Source organism: Triticum dicoccoides, chromosome 7A (assembly GCF_002162155.2).
Source record: "Triticum dicoccoides isolate Atlit2015 ecotype Zavitan chromosome 7A, WEW_v2.0, whole genome shotgun sequence".
NCBI lineage: Eukaryota > Viridiplantae > Streptophyta > Magnoliopsida > Poales > Poaceae > Triticum > Triticum dicoccoides.
Genome location: NC_041392.1, coordinates 544,570,298 through 544,591,810, shown reverse-complemented (window position 1 = coordinate 544,591,810; position 21,513 = coordinate 544,570,298).

Genomic DNA, 21,513 nt, shown 5'->3' with positions numbered 1-21,513 from the left:
CGCCCGCCGGAGTAGTACGTTGGACGAACCACAGTGGAGCAGCTGCTGGAGACCATGAGAATGAGGGGTGGCGCCAGAGGGAGGAGAAGCCAGGGAGATTTGCCCCTACCTGCCGGCCATGTAGCCTAGCTGGACATAGCATCATCGAGGACAAGGCCAGATGGGACCAGTGGCGACGGCTCGCTAGAGGAACCCTAGTGCTGCAGGTTGGGGATCGAGGTAGAGGGAAAGGGGAGAGGAGATGCAAGCGGGTAGGGCAATGAATGCTTGCGTGTTTGTTTTTACTTGAAGGTCAGGTGTGACACGGGCGTCAGCAGTTGCATTTTGAGTGTAATATAGGCAGACAACAGAGTCATTTCACTATTCCCCTTCCCTTCAATTTTTAGTGAGGTTCTACCCGAAACACCCCCCTCCAAAGCGAAATTAGTTAAGCCCAAGCCCATAACTCAAAAATGACTTCTTTGCATCTTTTATGGCTTATTTTGACAATATGCCCTGAAAAGGCAGAATCGAACTGGCCCTTAACCTGCAATTCAATTGTGCATACAATGATGAATCACTCCTGCCTGCTATCTGTACATTTAGGCATCATCATACATGGCATAACCTAATACATGTGCATTCCATTGTAGAATCTAGAATATGCAATGTTTATGTTAGTTCATACGTTGCACATGATGTATAAATGCCCCTTAAATCTGGTCATTCAAGTGATGGTCTTTAAGCCTCCTTCTTTGCTTCTTTTCTTGATATGTAAGATTTGCTCACACATCTGTTCAATTGCTTGTTTGCATCAGCCAGCCATACTAGGACTGTTTGCTTTGATTACTTGTTGTTCTTGACATAACACTCTAACAGAGCTTGTCAACGATTTAAACACTAAGGGCTGCTGTAGTGGGGCCTTGTCTAACTCATAGGTGACATAAAGGTTTGGTTGTACACTGCAGTAGGCTCTCCAAGAGTACCTGGAGATCCAGTTCGAAGGTATGCCCAGTTTTTACATAGTGCAGACATAGTAAATGCTCATTTCATTGTGTGCAAGTGCAAGAGATGCGGCATGTTTCATTATGTGGTGTTGTTTTGTTATAATCTCATTCTTTTGTGTTCACAGACTGGAAAGTATGCATATTTATCTTCCAAGGAGACGAGTAACTAGTTTGTGTCACCTTGCAGAGGGGGTGCAATGAAGATAAGATTGAGGATTTCCATGTACAAGATGTTAGGAAGGAGCCTTGCAAGAGAAGTAGGAGCTGTGCTGAGCCTCTTCAACCTGCTAAGGTAAGTCACTGTATGCAACTCAACAGTTCAATTCCTTGTTTGTTTCAGGCATAGTTAATTTTCTCTTTTCAATTGCTTTATTTGTCCTTAGTTAGTGAGATGCCCAAATAATCATGCCTGATGTTCGGTACTTGTATCACTATTAGTTGACATAATTAAAAGCCTTACCATTTAATTACTCTACCGAAGTGTGCCTGAAGCTTTGAAGTCTATTAACCAACTATTATTGCATGAGGCTCACAATCTAGTTTATACTACGCTAATGATTGCATAGTTTTGCCTGCTGTAGTATGTTTGTATGAAACCCTCTGCTGTCATTATGCTCCCTAATACTTAAATTGAGGCAAAGAATGGCCAACTGCTTGCTTACTTATACGCAATGTGCTGTCTAAATTTGTAACTTGTCTGTGTTTTCGATTGGACCCCAACATCATGCTCCTCTATTGAGCTAAGAGGGATTTCTGTATGCAGGCTGCAGAGACTATCTTTTTTATAATTTTTAAAATATCACCTGCTTATGCTTCATGACGTGTAACATTTTTTTTGAAAGTGACATGTAACATTATTGTTAGTCATGTTTTGCCATGTAGTACAAAATAGTGTCTTGTTCGCTTCACTATTGTAACTATATTTTTGCCCTAGTCATGTGTACTTACAGAAACATTTCAAGATGAAGTGACATAAACACAAAGATCTGCGAGCAGTGCGGCATGGCCGTTACCGAATCATTATGGATTGGAATTGGAATGTGCTGATGTTCTCGAGCATCAACTAGAGGTGGCAAGCCAACGTCTATATGATTGTCAACGTATAATCAACATGTTGAGACTAGACATGCATGTATTAGATGTAGGAGTCAAAAAAATGAAACAAGACACTGAGGTAACCTTGAAGGAATTGGATATTTTGCAGACTGAAATTTGTGCTATCTGAATCCGGCCAATCCTATTTTCTGAAGAGATTATAGTTCAAATGGAATTAAGTTGGTGCGCGTCCATGATGTATGAGCTGTATTTGCCCAGTGTATGTAATTTGCTGTTTGTATATGTTTTATTATCACCTGTGTCGAACCATAATGCCCAGTGGGTATAATCGGCTGTAATTTCTTTATTGTATAGTGTAGAATTATTCTACCTTTCTATGCCTTGATCTCTTTGTTGTAATAGTGTAGGCTTTTTAGAGGTGATAGTATTGAGTAGGATAATTCTTTGAACATGCTATGTCGTTCAAACGGGGGCCCATTCGCCCGACCATGGCCCTTCACGGGCCATCGGATCCATGGGCCTTCTACGTCTCGTAGGATCCATGGGCCTTCTACGTCTTGTATGATCCATGGACCTTCTACGTCTCATAGGATCCATGGGCCTTGTACGTCTGGTAGGATCCATGGGCCTTGTACGTCTCATAGGATCCATGGGCCGCCTGCTCATTTATGGGTCTTGTACGGGCCTTTAATGGAAATCATACGTTTTATGGGCTGACCATAACGGGCCATTAATAGGCCGTATTTGGTGATGCTATGAAAATGGCCCAACAGACTAACGGTCCACAAACGAGCCAACTGTAACGACGGGCTGAATTTGGCCCACAAACAGAAAATGACAGTAACGGGCCGTAAGTAACTGAATGCTGCAAATGAGCCCAAGAATAAATGGGCCCTCAGAAGGCCGAAAGTTAACTTGGGCTGGAAACAGCCCAACGGAATAATGGGCCGTTAATGGGTATAAAGTGATGCACTGTTCATTACGGGCCAGTTTCACCATGGGCCATTAATGGGTGTAAAGTAATACACTGTTCATTACGGGCCAGTTTCAGCACGGGCCGCTAATGGGCCAAGAGTTACAAAGGGCCTCATATGGCCCGAAAGACATCATGGGCTATATATGGGCCAGAAGTGAAAACGGGCTGGAATCATCTTGGACGGCCCAGATGACGCTACTGGGCCTAATTCGGATAGGGCGTAATGGGCCTTGGGTTAGCGCGCTGTAAATGGGCTATATGCGAACAGGCCATTAATAGGCTTTCCATGGGCCGACCCGCCAGCTTTTGACCAAGTCAAATGGGCCGGCCTTTTCACAAGAATGGGCCACTGTTGGGCCGTGCCACATGTCGACGTATCATAGGCGCCTTCTGTCCAGTGAGTGGATGACATCTGTCCCAACAATGAGCCGACACGTGTTTCCTCTAGCCAATGATGATTTTACACGTGGAAAATCCCCATTGGTCGGGGATGTTAACGGGTTATCGGATCCAAAACCCGACCCGATAGCTTAACGGCGTTCCGTTACAGTGGATGCCACGTGTCGGTCACCCTTGACGAAAGCACTTCTGTGACATGAAATTTATTGTCATGGAAGTGGACACTTCCGTGATGATAATTTTGGTAATGTCATGGAACACTTCTACGACAGCACATGTATGACTATCTTGATTCTGTCATAAATTTGTCATGGATGTACATGCATGACAAAAAAGCGACCTACTGTGACAAACACATATCATCACGGAAGTGTATTTTTTTGTAGTGTAAGGGTGTGCCCCAATGTGTGCCCCATGAAGCAGAAAGCACGGCGACATTTCACTGAGAAGCAATCCTTCATCGTCCAGGAAACCCACAAGCTGGAGGCAGTGGGTGTCATTCGAGAGGTTCGGTACCCCGAGTGGCTGGTGAACCCCGTCATCGTACCAAAGAAAGGCGGGAAGGAGCACATGTGTGTTTACTTCACCAACCTCAATAAGGCTTGTTCCCAACACCCGTTCCCGCTCCAGTGCATCGATCAGATTGTCGACTCCACCGCCGAATGTGACCTGCTGTGCTTCCTAGATGCATTCTCGGGTTATCACCAGATTAAGATGGCGGTGGAGGATGTGGAGAAGACGGCCTTCCTCACCCCATGTGGGGTATACTGCTACACTTACATGCCATTCGAACTGCACAACGTAGGAGTAACCTTCCAGCGGCTGATGCACATCGCCTTTGGACAGAGCTTGGGAGAAACGCTGAGGCCTACGTCGACGACCTTGTGGTGAAGTCTCGGGAGGCGAGAACTTTCATTCAGGACCTGGAGGAGACCTTTGCGAGCCTGTGCCAGGTGGACTTGCGGTTCAAGCCGGACAAGTGTGTGTTTGGTATCCCTTCCGGCAAGCTGCTGGGCTTCCTCGTGTCCCACAGGGGGATTCGGGCCAACCTGGAGAAGGTCAAGGTGATAGAAGACATGAGCCCACCGGAAACTCTTCAGGAGATGCAGAAGCTTGTAGGATGCATGACCTCGCTTGGGCGCTACATCTCCAAGCTGGGAGAACGCGCCCTGCCGTTCTTCAAGATGATGAAGAAGAAGGGCCCGTTCGAGTGGACCCCAGAAGCCGACCAAGCATTTCAGGACCTCAAGATATACCTGACCAGCCCTCCGGTGATGGTGGCGCCGCGCCCTCACGAGCCCCTTGTAACACCCCAGATGTAACTTGCCATATTTGTACTCCGACTCTTGCCATTTCGGATTTAAGTTATGAGATTCCCTTCATGGTTGGGTTTTGTCTTCGTTTTGCATTTTGTTCATGTCATGCAATTCATATCATGTCATCATGTGCATTGCGTTTGCATACGTGTTCGTCTGATGCATCCGAGCATTTTCCCCATTGTCCGTTTTGCAATCCGACACTCCTACGTGCACCGGCGTCCCCTTTTGTCTCTTTTCGTGAGCGGGTGTTAAACGTTCTCGGAATGGACCGAGAGTTGCCAAGTGGCCTTGGTACACCACCGGTAGACCGCCTGTCAAATTTCATGTCATTTGGAGTCCGTTTGATACTCCAACGATTAACCGGGGAACCGTAAAGGCCTCATGTGTGTTTCAGCCCAACACCCCACCAAAACGGCCCAATAACCCTTCCAAACCCCTTCCATGTCCTCCGCCGTCGGATCATGATCGCGTGGGCGAAAACTACACCCCATTTGGACACTCCAAACTCCTCCTACCTATAAATATGTCCTCCCCATCCAAAATCCCGGATGAAACCCTAGCAAATTCCCCTCTCCGCCGCCGGACGAAATCCCCACTGACGGACATGTCCACCGCCCTCGCTGCCGCCACGTGTTGCCTCCTGGTTCGTTGAGACGTCGCGCCCACTTCGCCATCCACCCGCGCGCTGGCCCGCGCGTCCGCCCGCCGCCGCCTGCGAGTCGTGCCTCCCAGCGCCGACCTCCGCCGTCGTGCTCCAACTCCACTGCACCAACTCCGGCCGGCTGCCTCTGCGTCGGAGTGCCGTTGCGGCGCACCTTGCCGCGCCTCTCTGCCGGCGCGCGCCCGTGCCAACTCCGACCTGCGCGCTGCCCTCACCGCCATCTCCTCCATCGCCACCCTGGCTCCGCCCGACACCGGCGACCCCTGATCCGGCAAGTCCCTCTTCTCTAGCGAGGCCCAGCGCAACTCCGGCCGTCTTCCGGCAATCCTCATTTTCCGCGTCACGAAACCCTAGATCCAGTCTGGAGGGGTAAATTTCCACTAAATCTTTACCTCTGCAACATTTTCAGGCTTTGTTCAACATGCCATAACTCTGTGACCGTAGCTCCGTTTCATGCGCATAATATATCAAAATGTTCATCATGATGTGCTCTTCATTTTGTTCCATTGTGGCATGCTTGTTTGAGTCCATATTGATGCCCTAATCATGGATGCAAGAGTGCTATAAATTGTTAGGTGGTGATTCTTATCAGAGTATGAGGATTTGTCATTTTTGCTACATTTGTTGTGTGCTGCATATGGGCATGAGCTCTACATGTACTTTGATCTATGCCATGCCATCTTTACAGGGGTGTGTGCCATGTATTTTTCTGATAGATGTGGTGACTAGAACAAGCATGCAATGTAGCCTTCGTGATATTTTTGATTTCAGGGACTTAGGATTTTACCAAGTCCTTGCTCTGCTATTATTTTTATGTCATGTATCCATGATGCTATAGTGAGATCCATGCTTGTTTTGAGTTGCTTCAGTAAGGATTATTTGGACATATGGTTGTGATATATCTATCCATGCACCTGTTTGCAATTATGGAGTGCCCTAGCATGACTTAATCTTGCTCTACTTTTGCTATAAAATGTTCCTGGCAGATTGTTTACATGTTAATCAATTTTGCCATGGTTGTTGTAGTTGATCCATGCATGTTATGAACTTGCTCTTGCCTTGGTTAGCTATATGAACATGTCTTCTTGCTATTTCTATACTTAGTTTGTCATGCAAGGCTTTGTGATGAGTGAATCGAGCTCGCAAAGATGCCTTCATAACTTTGTTTTTGCCATGCTCAGTTTTCTGCTAAGTCTGAATCTGTTAACGAAACTCGCTATGTTTACATGGGTGCCATCATATCTTCTGTGCCTTTTTGGCTGATGGTTAGTAAGGGACTTTTGTTCTATGCTTTGAGTAGATGCATGCCGTGCCTTTTTTGCTATGATCTGATCCTGTATCATGTTGTTTTCTTGCTCTAAACATGACTTCTTGATGTTATTCCTGGCATGTTAGTTATTTCTCTAAGTCTGTGAAGCTGATAACTTTTGCACTTTTGCCATGCTTGTTTGAACCTGCTCTTGCGTGATTTAGTCATAGCTCAGTGTTCATCTTTTGTCAAGCATCTTTAGTAGATCACTGCCATGTGCTTTGTTGCTTTGTTGGAGTGCAGTAGCTTAGTTTCTTGTTGCATTCTAGTTGGCATCGTGGTGTTAATCGCAGAATTGTGTCATTCTTGTTCTGCTTGCCATTTGCAAACCGTGCATCCGATTCCGGTGATCTTTATATCGATTTCGACCGAAATCATCTCATCTTTCCAGCGGCACACTTGGTTTTCCAAGATGATTCCCGGTTCAATCTTTCCCTTCCGAAGCACGCATATGCATTGCATATCACATCTCACATATCATGCCATGTTTTGCATCATATTGCTTGTGCATTGCACCATGATTGATTGTTGGTCCTTTGCTTGTGTTCTTGCTTTGGGTAGAGCTGGGAGACGAGTACGCGATCGAGGAACCTGTTGAGTACGCTAACGAGGATTAAGCTTTCGTCAACTCTGAGAACTTTGCAGGCAAGATGACCATACCCTCGAAATCACTTCTATCTTTGCTTGCTAGTTATTCGCTCTATTGCTATGCCGCGATACCTACCACTTGCTATATCATGCCTCCCATATTGCCATGTCAAGCCTCTATCCCACCTTTCCTAGCAAACCATTGTTTGGCTATGTTACCGCTTTGCTCAGCCCCTCTTATAGCGTTGCTAGTTGCAGGCGAAGATGAAGTTTGTTCCTTGTTGGAACATGATTATTGTTGGGATATCATTATTATATATTGTTTACTTTAATGCATCTATATACTTGGTAAAGGGTGGAAGGCTCGGCCTTATGCCTGGTGTTTTGTTCCACTCTTGCCTCCCTAGTTTCCGTCATACCGGTGTTATGTTCCTTGATTTTGCGTTCCTTATGCGGTTGGGTGATAATGGGAACCCCTTGACAGTTCACTTTGAATAAAAATCCTCCAGCAAGGCCCAACCTTGGTTTTACCATTTGCCACCTAAGCCATTTTCCCTTGGGTTTCGCGGACTCAAGGGTCATCTTTATTTTTAACCCCCGGGCCAGTGCTTCTCTAAGTGTTGGTCCAACCTGAGCGATGTCCGGCGCCCCCTGGGCAACCAGGGTCTATGCCAACCCGATGTCTGGCTCATCCAGTGTGCCCTGAGAACGAGAAATGTGCACCTCCTATCGGGATTTTCACCACATTCAGGCGGCTTTGCTGGTCTTGTTTTACCATTGTCGAAATGTCTTGTAACCGGGATTCCGAGTTTGATCGGATCATCCTGGGAGAAGGAATATCCTTCGTTGACTGTGAGAGCTTGTGATGGGCTAAGTTGGGACACCCCTGCAGGGTTTTGAACTTTCGAAAGTCATGCCCATGGTTATGGGCAGATGGGAATTTGTTAATATCCGGTTGTAGAAAACCTGACACATAACTTAATTAAAATGAATCAACCGCGTGTGTATCCGTGATGGTCTCTTTTCGACGGAGTCCGGGAAGAGAACACGGTCTCGTGTTATGCTTGAACGTAAGTAGCTTCAGGATCAGTTCTTGATCACTATTAGTTTCTCGACCGTGCTTTGCTTCTCTTCTCGCTCTCATTTGCGTAAGTTAGGCACCATATATGCTTACTGCTTTACTGCAGCTCCACCTCACTACCTCTTTCCCTACCTTAAGCTTAAATAGTCTTGATCGCGAGGGTGTGAGATTGCTGAGTCCCCGTGACTCACAGATACTTCCAAACAGGTGCAGGTGCCGATGATGCCAGTGCAGGGGACACTATCGAACTCAAGTGGGAGTTCGATGAGGAATCGGGTCGTTAGTATGTTTCTTTTCCTGATGATCATTAGAGGAGCTTAGTTGGGGCGATTCGGGATCTAGCATTTGGGGTTGTCTTTCTTTATTTTGGTTCCGTAGTCGGACCTTGATTGTATTCTGGATGATGTATGATATATTTATGTATTGTGTGAAGTGGCGATTATAAGCCAACTCTCTATCCCTTTCTTATTCAGTAAATGGGATGTGTAAAGATTACCCCTCTTGCGACATGCCTACCATGCGGTTATGCATCTAAGTCGTGCCCCGACACGTGGGAGATATAGCCGCACCGTGGGTGTTACACCCCTGGTGCTTTACCTTTCCGCCACTCCCTACTCCGCCAGCGCAGCTTTGGTGGCGGTTCGGGAGGAGTGCCAGGCCAGGGGGCTGCCGCGCCACGTCGCATCACCAGCCAAGGCGATGCAGGACCCGGAGGGCACTACAAGGGCTGAAGCAAGGCCAATGGGTGACTAGGCCCAGCAGGACGGTGTTCGCAGGCCGGCAGGGGCCCCAGCAGGCGATCGGGCTCTTGAGGTCCCATCATCTCAGGAGGCACCCCAACTGCCGGTAGGCACAAGCTCCGTCAACGTTCTTGCCCTCGTCGAGCACCTGGTGTATTTCGTCAGCACGGTACCGCGGGATGCAAGGGCACGGTACCCCATGCCTCAGAAGCTCTTGCTCGCCCTTCTGGTGGCCTCACGCAAGCTATGACACTACTTCCAAGGTCGCCCAATCAAGGTCGTCTCGGCCTACCCGCTGGAGAGGGTACTCAGGAGCCCCAATGTTGCTGGAAGAGTCGCTGAATGGAACATCGAGCTGCAAGCATTCCAGCTAGAGTTCACCACAACTAGGGTCATCAAGGGGGGCGCACTCGCCAACTTCGTGGCAGAATGGACCGACGACCCGGGGTTTGAAGCAGGCGAGGACCGATCTCTCTCACCGAAAAGTGAAGCACGAGATGGTTGGGTCATGTATTTTGATGGCGTGTTCGCACGCCAGGGCGCGGGGGCTGGAGCAGTGCTCATCTTGCCTACTCAGGACAAGCTCTACTACGCCGTGCAGCTCTGCTTCCAGCAAGGCGAGAAGGTCTCCAACAACATGATGGAGTACAAAGGCCTCATCGTCGGCCTCAAGGCCGCGGTGGCCCTAGGGGTGGAGCACCTCACCATCAAGGGAGACTCGCAGCTCCTCGTCAACTGCTCCAACAAGGTATATGAGCCGAAGGACGAACGCATGGAGGCATACCTCGCGGAGGTACGCAAAATGGGAAAGCATTTCCTGGGTCTAGAGTTGCAGCATGTATCCTGTGGCACCAACAAGGAGGCCGACAGCATCACCAAGAGGGTATCCAAGCAACAACCCCAAGAGCCTGGCGTCTTTGAGGAGCGGCTCTTCAAGCCGTCGGTAGCACCTCCGCTCCCGAAGCCGGTGCCGCCTTGGGAGTAACTCCCCAAACCACCTACCTCAGGAGCCCCGGCCTGCGGCCCGACCTCAGGAGCGCGCCTACTCCTGGCGCTCGAGCCTCAGGAGGGGTGCTGGACCAAAGAGTTCAAGGAATACCTAACGCAAGGGATGCTGCTGGAGAAGGAGGAGGACGCGGAGCACGTGGCCCGGCAGGCTACGGCATACTGCATCCAGGACGGTGAGTTATAGAGGAAGCGGCCAAATGATGTTACCTTACGATGCATCTCCAGGGAACAGGGGAATGAGCTGTTGGCCGACATACACGGCAGGGACGGCGGGCACACTCGTCATCACAGACCCTCGTCGGCAAGGCGTTCCGCAGTGGGTTCTACTGGCCTACGGCTCTCAACAACGCAACCGAGCTGGTGAAGTCCTACGAGGCCTGCCAATTCCACACCAAGTAGATCCATCAACTAGCTCAGGGCCTCCAGACCATCCCGCTCCCGTGGCTGTTCACAGACTGGGGGCTGGATATCTTAGGCACATTCCCTCGAGTGCCTGGGGGCTATCGCTACCTCTACGTCGCCATCGACAAGTTCACCAAATGGGCGGAGGTAGAAGTCATCCGCACCATCCCAGCCGGATCTACGGTCAAGTTCATCAAGGGTGTCATAAGCCGGTTTGGGGTCCCTAATCGCATCATTATCGACAACAACTTGCAGCTAACTAGCAATCTTTTCAAGGCATATTGTGCTTACCTTGGAACGCAGATCTGCTATGCTTCAATGGCACACCCTAGGAGCAACGGTCAAGCCGAACACGCCAACGTGGAGGTCCTCAGGGGCCTCAAGACCAGGACTTCAAGAAGAATCTGGAGGCCTACGGTAAGGGCTGGCACGACGAGCTCCAGTCTGTGTTGTGGTTCTTTTCTAGCGCCATTGCCGGGGAGGTGAGTGCTTGAAGGTATATCTTTAGATCTTGCAATCGAATCTTTTAGTTTCTTGTTTTATCACTAGTTTAGTCTATGAAAGAAAACTACAAAAAACTGGAATTAAGGGTGCCTTATATGCTTCATCTTTTTAATGTCTTTCATGAAAATGATGGGAAGGAAAATTGTGCTCAAGTACTAGAAGAAGAATTACATAGAATGCTTGGCATAAAATACTTGAATGATGAGCATGATGGCAATATTGTTAGTATGAATTCGTTGAATACCCATGATGCTAATGATATGCAAAGCCACAAGCTTGAGGATGCTATGTTTAATGAAGATGATATGTTTAGTCCCCCAGGTTTTGATGAGCAAATTTATTATGATGAAAGCATGCCTCCTATTTATGAGGATTATTGTGATGACATGTATGCTATAAAGAATAAAGATAACCATGAAACTTGTCATCATGATTTTAATTTCCAATTGGATTATGCTTCACATGATAGTTATTTTTTTGAGTTTGCTCCCACTATTCCGAAAGAGAAGAATTTTGCTTATGTGGGGAGTAATAAAATTTCTATGCTTGTAGATCATGAAAAGAATGCTTTGTGTGGTAGTTATATTGTTGAATTCATTCATGATGCTACTGAAAATTATTATGAGGGAGGAATATATGCTTGTAGGAATTGCAATAATATCAAGTTTCCTCTCTATGTGCTTAAAGTTTTGAAGTTATGCTTGTTTTGCTTTCCTATGCTAGTTGATTATTGTTCCCACAAGTTTTTTGCTCACAAAATCCCTATGCATCGGAAGTGGCTTAGACTTAAATGTGCTATTCATATTCTTCATGATGCTCTCTTTATGTTGCAATTCTTATATTTTATGTGAGCATCATTGAAATCATCATGCCTAGCTAGGGGCGTTAAACGATAGCGCTTGTTGGGAGGCAACCCAATCTTATTTTTGTTCCTTGCTTTTTGTTCCTGTTTAGTAATAAATAATTTATCTAGACTATGTTTTGGTTGTTTTTTTGTGTTTAATTAGTGTTTGTGCCAAGTAGAACCGTTGGGAAGACTTGGGGAAAGTCTTTTTAATCTTGCTGTAAAAAAACAGAAACTTTAGCGCTCACGAGAATTGCTGCTATTTTTATTGGAGAGTGATATTTAGTTAATTATTTTTGTAGATGATTAATAGATAAATTCCTCACGTCCAGCAATTTATTTTAGAATTTTTGGCGTTCCATAAGTTTGCATTAGTTATAGATTACTACAGACTATTCTGTTTTTGACAGATTCTGTTTTTCATGTGTTGTTTACTTATTTTGATGAATCTATGGCTGTGAAAAGAGTTTATAAACCATAGAAAAGTTGGAATACAGTAGGTTTAACACCAATATAAATAAAGAATGAGTTCATTACAGTACCTTGAAGTGGTGTTTTATTTTCTTATAGTAACAGAGCTTACGAGTTTTCTGTTAAGTTTTGTGTTGTGAAGTTTTCATGTTTTGGGTGAAGATTCGATGGACTATGGAATAAGGAGTGGCAAGAGCCTAAGCTTGGGGATGCCCAAGGCACCCCAAGGTAATGTTCAAGGACAATCAAAAGCCTAAGCTTGGGGATGCCCCGGAAGGCATCCCCTCTTTCGTCTTCGTTCATCGGTAACTTTACTTGGAGCTATATTTTTATTTACCACATGATATGTGTTTTGCTTGGAGCATCATTTTATTTTATTTAGTATTGCTTGATGTTTTAATAAAATACCAAGATCTGAAATTCGTAAATGTTAGAGAGTCTTCACATATTTGCATAATGATTTGACTACTCATTGATCTTCACTTCTATCTTTCGGCTCTAGTGCTTCACTTATATCTTTTAGAGAACGACGACGGTTTTACTTTGAAGAAATAGATGAACTCTTGTGCTTCACTTATATTATTTTAAGAGTCTTTTAAAACAGCATGGTAATTTTCTTAAATTGGTAAATTAATCCTAATATGCTAAGTATTCGAGACTAGTAAAAAACTTTCTTATGAGGGTGCTGAATACTAAGAGAAGTTTGATGATTGATGATTAATGATTGTTTTGAGATACGGAGATGGTGATAGTAGAGTCATGCTAGCTGAGTAGTTGTGAATTTGAGAAATACTTGTGTTGATTTTTGTGATTCCCGTTGCATGCACGTATGGTGAACCGTTATGTGACGAAGTCAGAGCATGATTTATTTATTGATTGTCTTCCTTATGAGTGGCGGTCGGGGATGAGCGCTGGTCTTTTCCTACCAATCTATCCCCCTAGGTGCATGCGCGTAGTACTTTGTTTCGATAACTAATAGATTTTTGCAATAAGTATGTGAGTTCTTTATGACTAATGTTGAGTCCATGGATTATACGCACTCTCACCCTTCCACCATCGCTAGCCTCTCTACTACCACGCAACTTTCGTCGGTACCATAAACCCATCATATATCTTCCTCAAAACAGCCACCATACCTACCTATTATGGCATTTCCCTAGCCATTCCGAGATATATTGCCATGCAACTTACCACCGTTCCATTTATTTTGACATGTTTCATCATTGTCATATTGCTTGGCATGATCATGTAGTTGACATTGTATTTGTGGCAAAGCCACCGTTCATAATTCTTTCATACATGTCACCCATGAGTCATTGCACATCCCGGTACACCGTCGGAGGCATTCATATAGAGTCATACTTTGTTCTAGTATCAAGTTGTAATCATTGAGTTGTAAATAAATAGAAGTGTGATGATCATCATTAATAGAACATTCTCCCAAAAAAAGAGAAAGGCCAAATAAAAAAGGAAGGCCCAAAAAAGAGAAAATAAAAAGGGGCAATGCTACTATCCTTTTTCCATACTTGTGCTTCAAAGTAGCACCATGATCTTCATGATAGAGAGTCTCCTATGATATCACTTTCATATATTAGTGGGAATTTTTCATTATAGAACTTGGCTTGTATATTCCAATGATGGGCTTCCTCAAAATGCCCTAGGTCTTCGTGAGAAAGCGAGTTGGATGCACACCCACTTAGTTCCTTTTGTTGAGCTTTCATATACTTATAGCTCTAGTGCATCCGTTGCATGGCCATCCCTACTCACTCACATTGATATCTATTGATGGGCATCTCCATAGCTCGTTGATACGCCTAGTCGATGTGAGACTATCTTCTCCTTTTTGTCTTCTCCACAACCACCATTCTATTCCACATATAGTGCTATGTCCAAGGCTCACACTCATGTATTGCGTGAAGATTGAAAAAGTTTAAGAACATCAAAAGTATGAAACAATTGATTGGCTTGTCATCGGGGTTGTGCATGATTTAAATATTTTGTGTGGTGAAGATGGAGCATAGCCAGACTATATGATTTTGTAGGGATAACTTTCTTTGGACATGTTATTTTGAGAAGACATGATTGCTTAGTTAGTATGCTTGAAGTATTATTATTTTTATGTCAATATAAAACTTTTGTCTTGAATCTTATGGATCTGAACATTCATGCCAAAATGAAGAGAATTACTTAGAGAAATATGTTAGGTAGCATTCCACATCAAAAATTCCGTTTTTATCATTTACCTACTCGAGGACGAGCAGGAATTAAGCTTGGGGATGCTGATACGTCTCCAACGTATCTATAATTTTTTATTGTTCCATGCTATTATACTATCTGTTTTGGATGTTTATGGGCTTTATTATGCACTTTCATATTATTTTTAGGACTAACCTATTAACCCAGAGCCCAGTGCCAATTTCTGTTTTTTCCTTGTTTTAGACTATCGCAGAAAAGGAATATCAAACCGAGTCCAATTGACCTGAAACTTCACGGAACTTATTTTTGCACTAGAAGAATCACATGGAGTATCGGAGATGGACCGGGAGAATCCCGGGCTGCCCACGAGGGTGGGGCCGCGTCCACCCCCTGGGCGCGCCCCCTACCTCGTGGACAGCCCAGAGATCCACCGACGTACTTCTTCCTCCTATATATACCCATATACCCTAAAAACTTCGGAGAGCAAAATAGATCGGGAGTTCCGCCGCCAGAAGCCTCCGTAGCCACCGAAAACCAATCTAGACCCATTTCGGCACTCTGCCGGAGGGGGGAATCCCTCTTCGGTGGCCATCTTCATCATCCCGGCACACTCCATGATGAGAAGGGAGTAGTTCTCCCTCGGGGCTGAGGTATGTACCAGTAGCTATGTGTTTGATCTCTCTCTCTCTCTCTCGTATTCTTGAGGTGGTACGATCTTGATGTATCATGAGCTTTGCTATTATAGTTGGATCTTATGATGTTTCTCCCCCTCTACTCTCTTGTGATGAATTGAGTTTTCCCTTTGAAGTTATCTTATCGGATTGACTCTTTAAGGATTTGAGAACACTTGATGTATGTCTTGCATGTGCTTATCTGTGGTGACAATGGGATATCACGTGATCCACTTGTTGTATGTTTTGGTGATCAACTTGCGGGTTCCGCCCATGAACCTATGCACAGGGGTTAGCACACGTTTTCGTCTTGACTCTCCGGTAGAATCTTTGGGGCACTCTTTGAAGTTCTTTGTGTTGGTTTGAATAGATGAATCTGAGATTGTGTGACACATATCGTATAATCATACCCACAGACACTTGAGGTGACATTGGAGTATCTAGGTGACATTAGGATTTTTGGGTGATCTGTGTCTTAAGGTGTTATTCTAGTACGAACTCTATGATAGATTGAACGGAAAGAATAGCTTCGTGTTATTTTATTACGGACTCTTGAATAGATAGATTAGAAAGGATAACTTTGAGGTGGTTTCGTACCCTACCATAAATCTCTTTGTTTGTTCTCCGCTATTAGTGACTTTGGAGTGACACTTTGTTGCATGTTGTGGGATAGTTATATGATCCAATTATGTTATTATTGTTGAGAGGACTTGCACTAGTGAAAGTATGAACCCTAGGCCTTGTTTCCTAGCATTGCAATACTGTTTACGCTCACTTTTATCATTAGTTACCTTGCTGTTTTTATATTTTCAGATTACAAAACACATTATCTATTATCCATATTGCACTTGTATCACCATATCTTCACTGAAGTAGTGCACCTATACAATTTACCATTGTATTGGGTGTGTTGGGGACACAAGAGACCCTTTGTTATTTGGTTGCAGGGTTGTTTGAGAGAGACCATCTTCATCATACGCCTCCCATGGATTGATAAACCTTAGGTCATCCACTTGAGGGAAATTTGCTACTGACCTACAAACCTCTACACTTGGAGGCCCAACAATGTCTACAAGAAGAAGGTTGTGTAGTAGACATCAGTGGTCTGTCCGCACCACCACCACCAAGCCAACAGCGAGACTCCGTTCTTCCTCATCTACGGAGCAAAAGCGGTTCTCCCCCACAAGGTCATGCATCGCTCCGCGCGGGTCCTGGCGTTCAACAAGACGCAGCAGGACGCCATGCGGGGGATGGACCTTGTGCTGGGGGAGGAACGCCGCCGTGAAGCCTCGCTCTGAGCGGCAAGGTACCAGCAGGCGCTGCGATGGTACCACTGTCGCAGTGTCCGCTCCAGGACGCTCGAGGTGGGCGACCTCGTCCTGAGGCGGGTGCTCTCCAGGGAAGGGCTGCACAAGCTCTCGCCCATGTGGGAGGGCCCGTTTAGGATCGCCTGTGCCTCCAGGCCTGGTGCTGCACGCGTGGAGACACAGGATGGGATCCCCATCCAGAACGTCTGGAACATCCAGCACCTCCGGAGGTTCTACCCATGAAGCAAGGCCCAACACCTGTGAAGCAAGGCCCCGTGCCTGTGAAGATCTCCGCTCGTGACACTCTCACACAATAATGAGTGGGGTTGTACATGCCCCGGAGTCTCAGGAGTGCTGCCCTTGGGCCTCGGGGGCTCCCTCCCAGGTCTTAGTGGCAGCACTTAGCTCCGCGCTGGTGAGAAGACAAGAAGACTAGACTAGGTGCCGAACGCGGCTTTTCATTTGCTTTCCGTAGTTGGCCTGCCCCTTTTTCTTAATGGAAGTTTGCATTCTGGCCTTTCTTGTCCTCTTTGTTTGATCGCCTTCCCCTCTGTTCTTCCTTGGATTTTTATTTTGGTCCATGCTCACCCTCCCATGCCTCGCGAGGGGTCTGGACAGGTGCCCTCGTGGAGGTGCCCTCATGAACATTTTTCATGTTCTTCGCGAGGCACCCTGGCCCGAGCCCGCAAGCTGGCACACCTCTCTCTATCCGTGCCCCTCGGGTACCGTGATGCAAAGCGCTGGGTCATGGCCGGCGGCGCCTGTGACCAGGATTCGGATGAATAACAGTTTCCTAATGAATTTTTGCAGTTCCCAGATGCCTTCCGCGCAAAGGAGGACTCGCTAGGCACTGGGGAATGTGCGCCTCGCGAGGCAGAAACTACTTCAGGCACATCAAGCTAAGTTATCTCTACACGCCCACATAAAACGTTGGTACCACAACACGACGCAGGGTCGATACACATAACATAGCAACTCGGAAATTATAGTTCATTACACGCCCCCGTAGGGCCCATACTTGTTTCTTCTTAAACACATGAAGGAAAGAGCAAAACAAAAGTGGCGCATGCCCCCACAACAGTTCACGACAGCGGACCCATGGCGCTTCCCCGAGCTCAGCCAGACCCCTCCTCACGCTTCACTAGAGCGCGGCGATGAGACGACCCGCTGCCTCCCTCGAAACGGGTGCGGCGGCTGGTCATAGCTGCCGCTGCTAGAGCTGTTGCTGGAGGAGGAGCCGCCGTAGCTGGATGAGCCACGGCCAGTGCCGAGGACGAAGCCACCTTCCTCCTCGTCGTGACCATCACAAAGGCCGAGCACCTCGTCGCCGTCGTTGTCCTCGGGGCAGCACCCGACGTGGCGACCATCTTCCCCAAATACTCTCACAAAGAGGGTCGCGTCGCCCTCGTACTTGAAGTGGAGGGCACACCGCCTGCCCAGTCCGCGCGCGCGGGTGAACGTCTGCCAGCCACGGGCCAAGGCTGCATTGCCCGCGGCGGAGACTTCCACCACGACCCATGAAGCCCTGTTGCAACAACCGTCCGCCTGCAGCTGGAGACCGCCTGGACCTATGGACGGTAGTTTGCCGACAAAGAACCGCAGGAGCTAAAGCCAGATGCCAGCCGGGTTCTCCCACCACACGATGAACTCTAGCGTCCCCTCCACTGAATGGAAGCGCGACTGAGGAGGCCGCGCAACCACGGCATGCCTCACTTCATCAATAGGACTGCCACGACCAGGGCGACTCCAGCCACGTGAAGGAGTACCGCCGCTGCCGTGAGGGGCCACGACGGGGGTCGCGGCATGCTTGCGTGGGCGACCACGCTCCCTCTTGGGTGGTGGCGAGCCGGGCCCCTCCTGGTGGGCCTTCCCCTTCTCCGCGGCCGAGAACCTCTTCGCCGGCGCCATGAGTGTGCTGCTAGCAAGTAAGCGAGGAAGAAGAAGCAGAAGGAGCGAATGAAGTGATGGGTGACGGGGGCTCCGCTCCCTCTTCCCATTTATAGCCAAGAGGAGGCCAACCACCGGCGTCCATGATCTAAGGTAATGATGACCTTTTTTCTGCATGCAGCAAGGACTCATCAAGTCGGGCAGTTGCTGAGGCAGCATGGGGAAGCGGGGACACCCACGTCCAATCAACCACCACACGTCAACCGAGGTCGCAGGCTGTTAGTGCCCGTTGTGCTCCGCTCTTGCCCCTTGGCTTCGCCTCGAAGCCAAGTCCGAGCATGCCTTGGGCCCGGGGGCTACTGTCTGCGTTCTGGGAATGGGGGTCCCCAGACTTGCCTGCCTGCAGCCCATGGTGTGGCTCCATCAGTGGCCCTGTGCGGCCCATCTTCACCGGCAAGCACTCAAGACCCTTGCGAGGGGCCAAGCATCGTGAGGCGGACGACGCAAGACCTCCTCAGGGGCAGCCTCACCAGGATGGCTTGCAAGGGGCGGAGAGATCAAGGCAAGGGAGACCTCGCGAGGTCCCCATGACGTAGGCCATGACGACCAAGGCCAGGCGGGCGCCCGCGCGCGCAGTGTCCTCGTTTCCTCTTTGGTGCTAAAGAGGCAAGCTCAGGCACGGAGTCCCGAGGCATCAAGCAAAGGTTTCCATATCGGGCAACAAGATCATGACTAGCAGGACGGCGGGACGGAGGTCACCGTGGAGCCCAAGATGGCGTCACCACCAGAGCCTTTGGCAGGAAAAGACTACTTTTGTCAGGATAACTTGTACTAGCTGTCCCCCTTCAAACTTGGTTGTTGAGGGATCCCTTCCCGCTCAATATTTGGGAAGAGGACCAGGGCCTCTATAAATAGTAGTAGCCACCACCTTAGCATCGGAGGGAGGATCATCCAGACCACCAGACACCACACAAGCTCGCCAAGCACAAGAACACGTCTCCTTAGGAGGCCATTCTTCCCCTTGTAACTGTTTATCCTCAGCCCATGAGGCAATCCACCACACCACACTAGAGTAGGGTATTACACCGCAACGATGGCCCAAACCAGTATAAATCATGTGTCCCTTTGTTCCACGAGTTCGACGCGCTAAGACTTGAGATTGTGGTGAGGGCGAGAGCTAGAGGGGGAGAGTTCTTCGTGCGCACCCTAGTGTTCTAACCTCAAGGGTTTTGCCGGAACCCGAAATCCGATAGGGTCATACTACCTTATAGATGTTCGAGACAACAAGGACTCACGCACATCAGAGGAGGAGACCCGTCGGCCGTGGAACATTGCTCATCTTAGGCCCTACTATACTTGAGCCACCGGCTCTCATGATGTACATAGTTACGTGATGTATATAATATAATCAGTATAATAAAGCTGGCATGCCTGACAATTCAAGGCCTCTATCATTTCGCTTCCTCGAAGCTGAGTCTTTATCATCATATTCATTTAAGAGGCTCGACGCCCAAGTTTCAGGGACCAAAGAAAGTTGGATGCACAACACAACTCAAACATAGGTCCCTAACGAGTACGATTTGTAAGCATGTCACTTGGGGGCTTCCTGTTCAAACATAGGCATATTCGACCAAAGAGAACATAGGGTTACTACCCTCTTGACCAGGTTTGTTCAAACATAGGCGTATTCGACCAAAGAGAACAAACTCGGACCGGGTCATCCTACCTGTAAACCAGTTGCTTCAACTCCATCAGGTCATCCTGATTGACCCTCCGAACTCTTAACGATCAGTCTTTATGGCGTATTCGACCAAGATCTGAGCTCGATTAAGGTTCAAACGGCAACTAGTCATGCGATAGCACATTTTACAGATAGTCGGGATGAATCCAGGCTTCAAAGCTGCCTTCCTTGGAACTTGGATAAATCGGCCCGTGATGTATAGTGTTACTCTGACCCCGCGCACTCCTGATAAGTCTATAAAGAAAGAGACGACTTTATCTAGGTTCAAATGTTGATTGGGTATTGTGAGTTAGGCTCATAGAACGCACGAACAATCCAGTGGCTCCGGCTAGTTTCATTGAAGAAGACACTTTGGCTTGGCAGTCTAAGCATATACTACAGGTATGACATCTTATTTCACAGTTGTCAGATCAGCCCTGGTTATGGACTTTTCGTCCTCAATGGCTTTAATTGGGTGGCATGACCCGCCCAGCGGTAAGCCGCTAGGGTGCTTGTATTTTATTTGAGTGCAGGATAATAATCATTCAGATTTGCATAAGTCAAAGGTTATCATACTTCTAAGGTTTTTTAAACCGGCAGATCAGCAGTATTAAGCAAAAGGCAGAAACGTGCACGATAGCACAACAGATTCAAGTTTTGCTACCCTATTACATGGTTTCATGAGCCGAATGAGATCAAGTGTTTTCAAAGATCAAAAGTATCAACCACCCAGCGGTTCATTCTTCTTGGCCTGGCTCTGGGTCATCCCTTGCCGGTTCTACGTCCTCCTCCACCGTCTGGAAGTTTGGTTTTGACCAATCAAAGTCGCGCAAGGCGTAGAATTCAGCTTCGTCATCAATAAGATTGGACGGGTCAATTTCAGGGGCGAAGGTGTGCGTACGAATTGGAGGAATCAAATCCATCACTTTATACGCAGGAGTATTCATCTTCTGGTTCTCTGTGTCATAAGCCAGCTGATATTTGGAGAGATTGGTTTCTTCAGAAATGAGTTTCGCATGAGGACAGATTGCATTAACACAGGAGGCGAAGTCTTGTTGATCAAAAGAAGTCGCATCTTCCTTTAGACTTGGATATCCACTGGCTACGTCGGCCGGGTCTAACTTTGGTACACATGCCTTAGCATGGCTCAAAGCTGTCATAGCACCGGCTCTCGCACAAGACCATTTTATCTCTTGAATTCTGGTGGGCAGGATTGACAATTTCTTCAACACATCACTTAACAGATTGGGTCCTTGGTTTGTTGGAGAGATGGTAGCTAATGTACGCTGAGCTCCGGTATACAACTGCTCGACAAGAGTATAGACCGCCTTGAGCTTCACAAGAATGTCCTGGTTAAGGTTGCTGCTCCTGGGACTTGAGTAAATCAC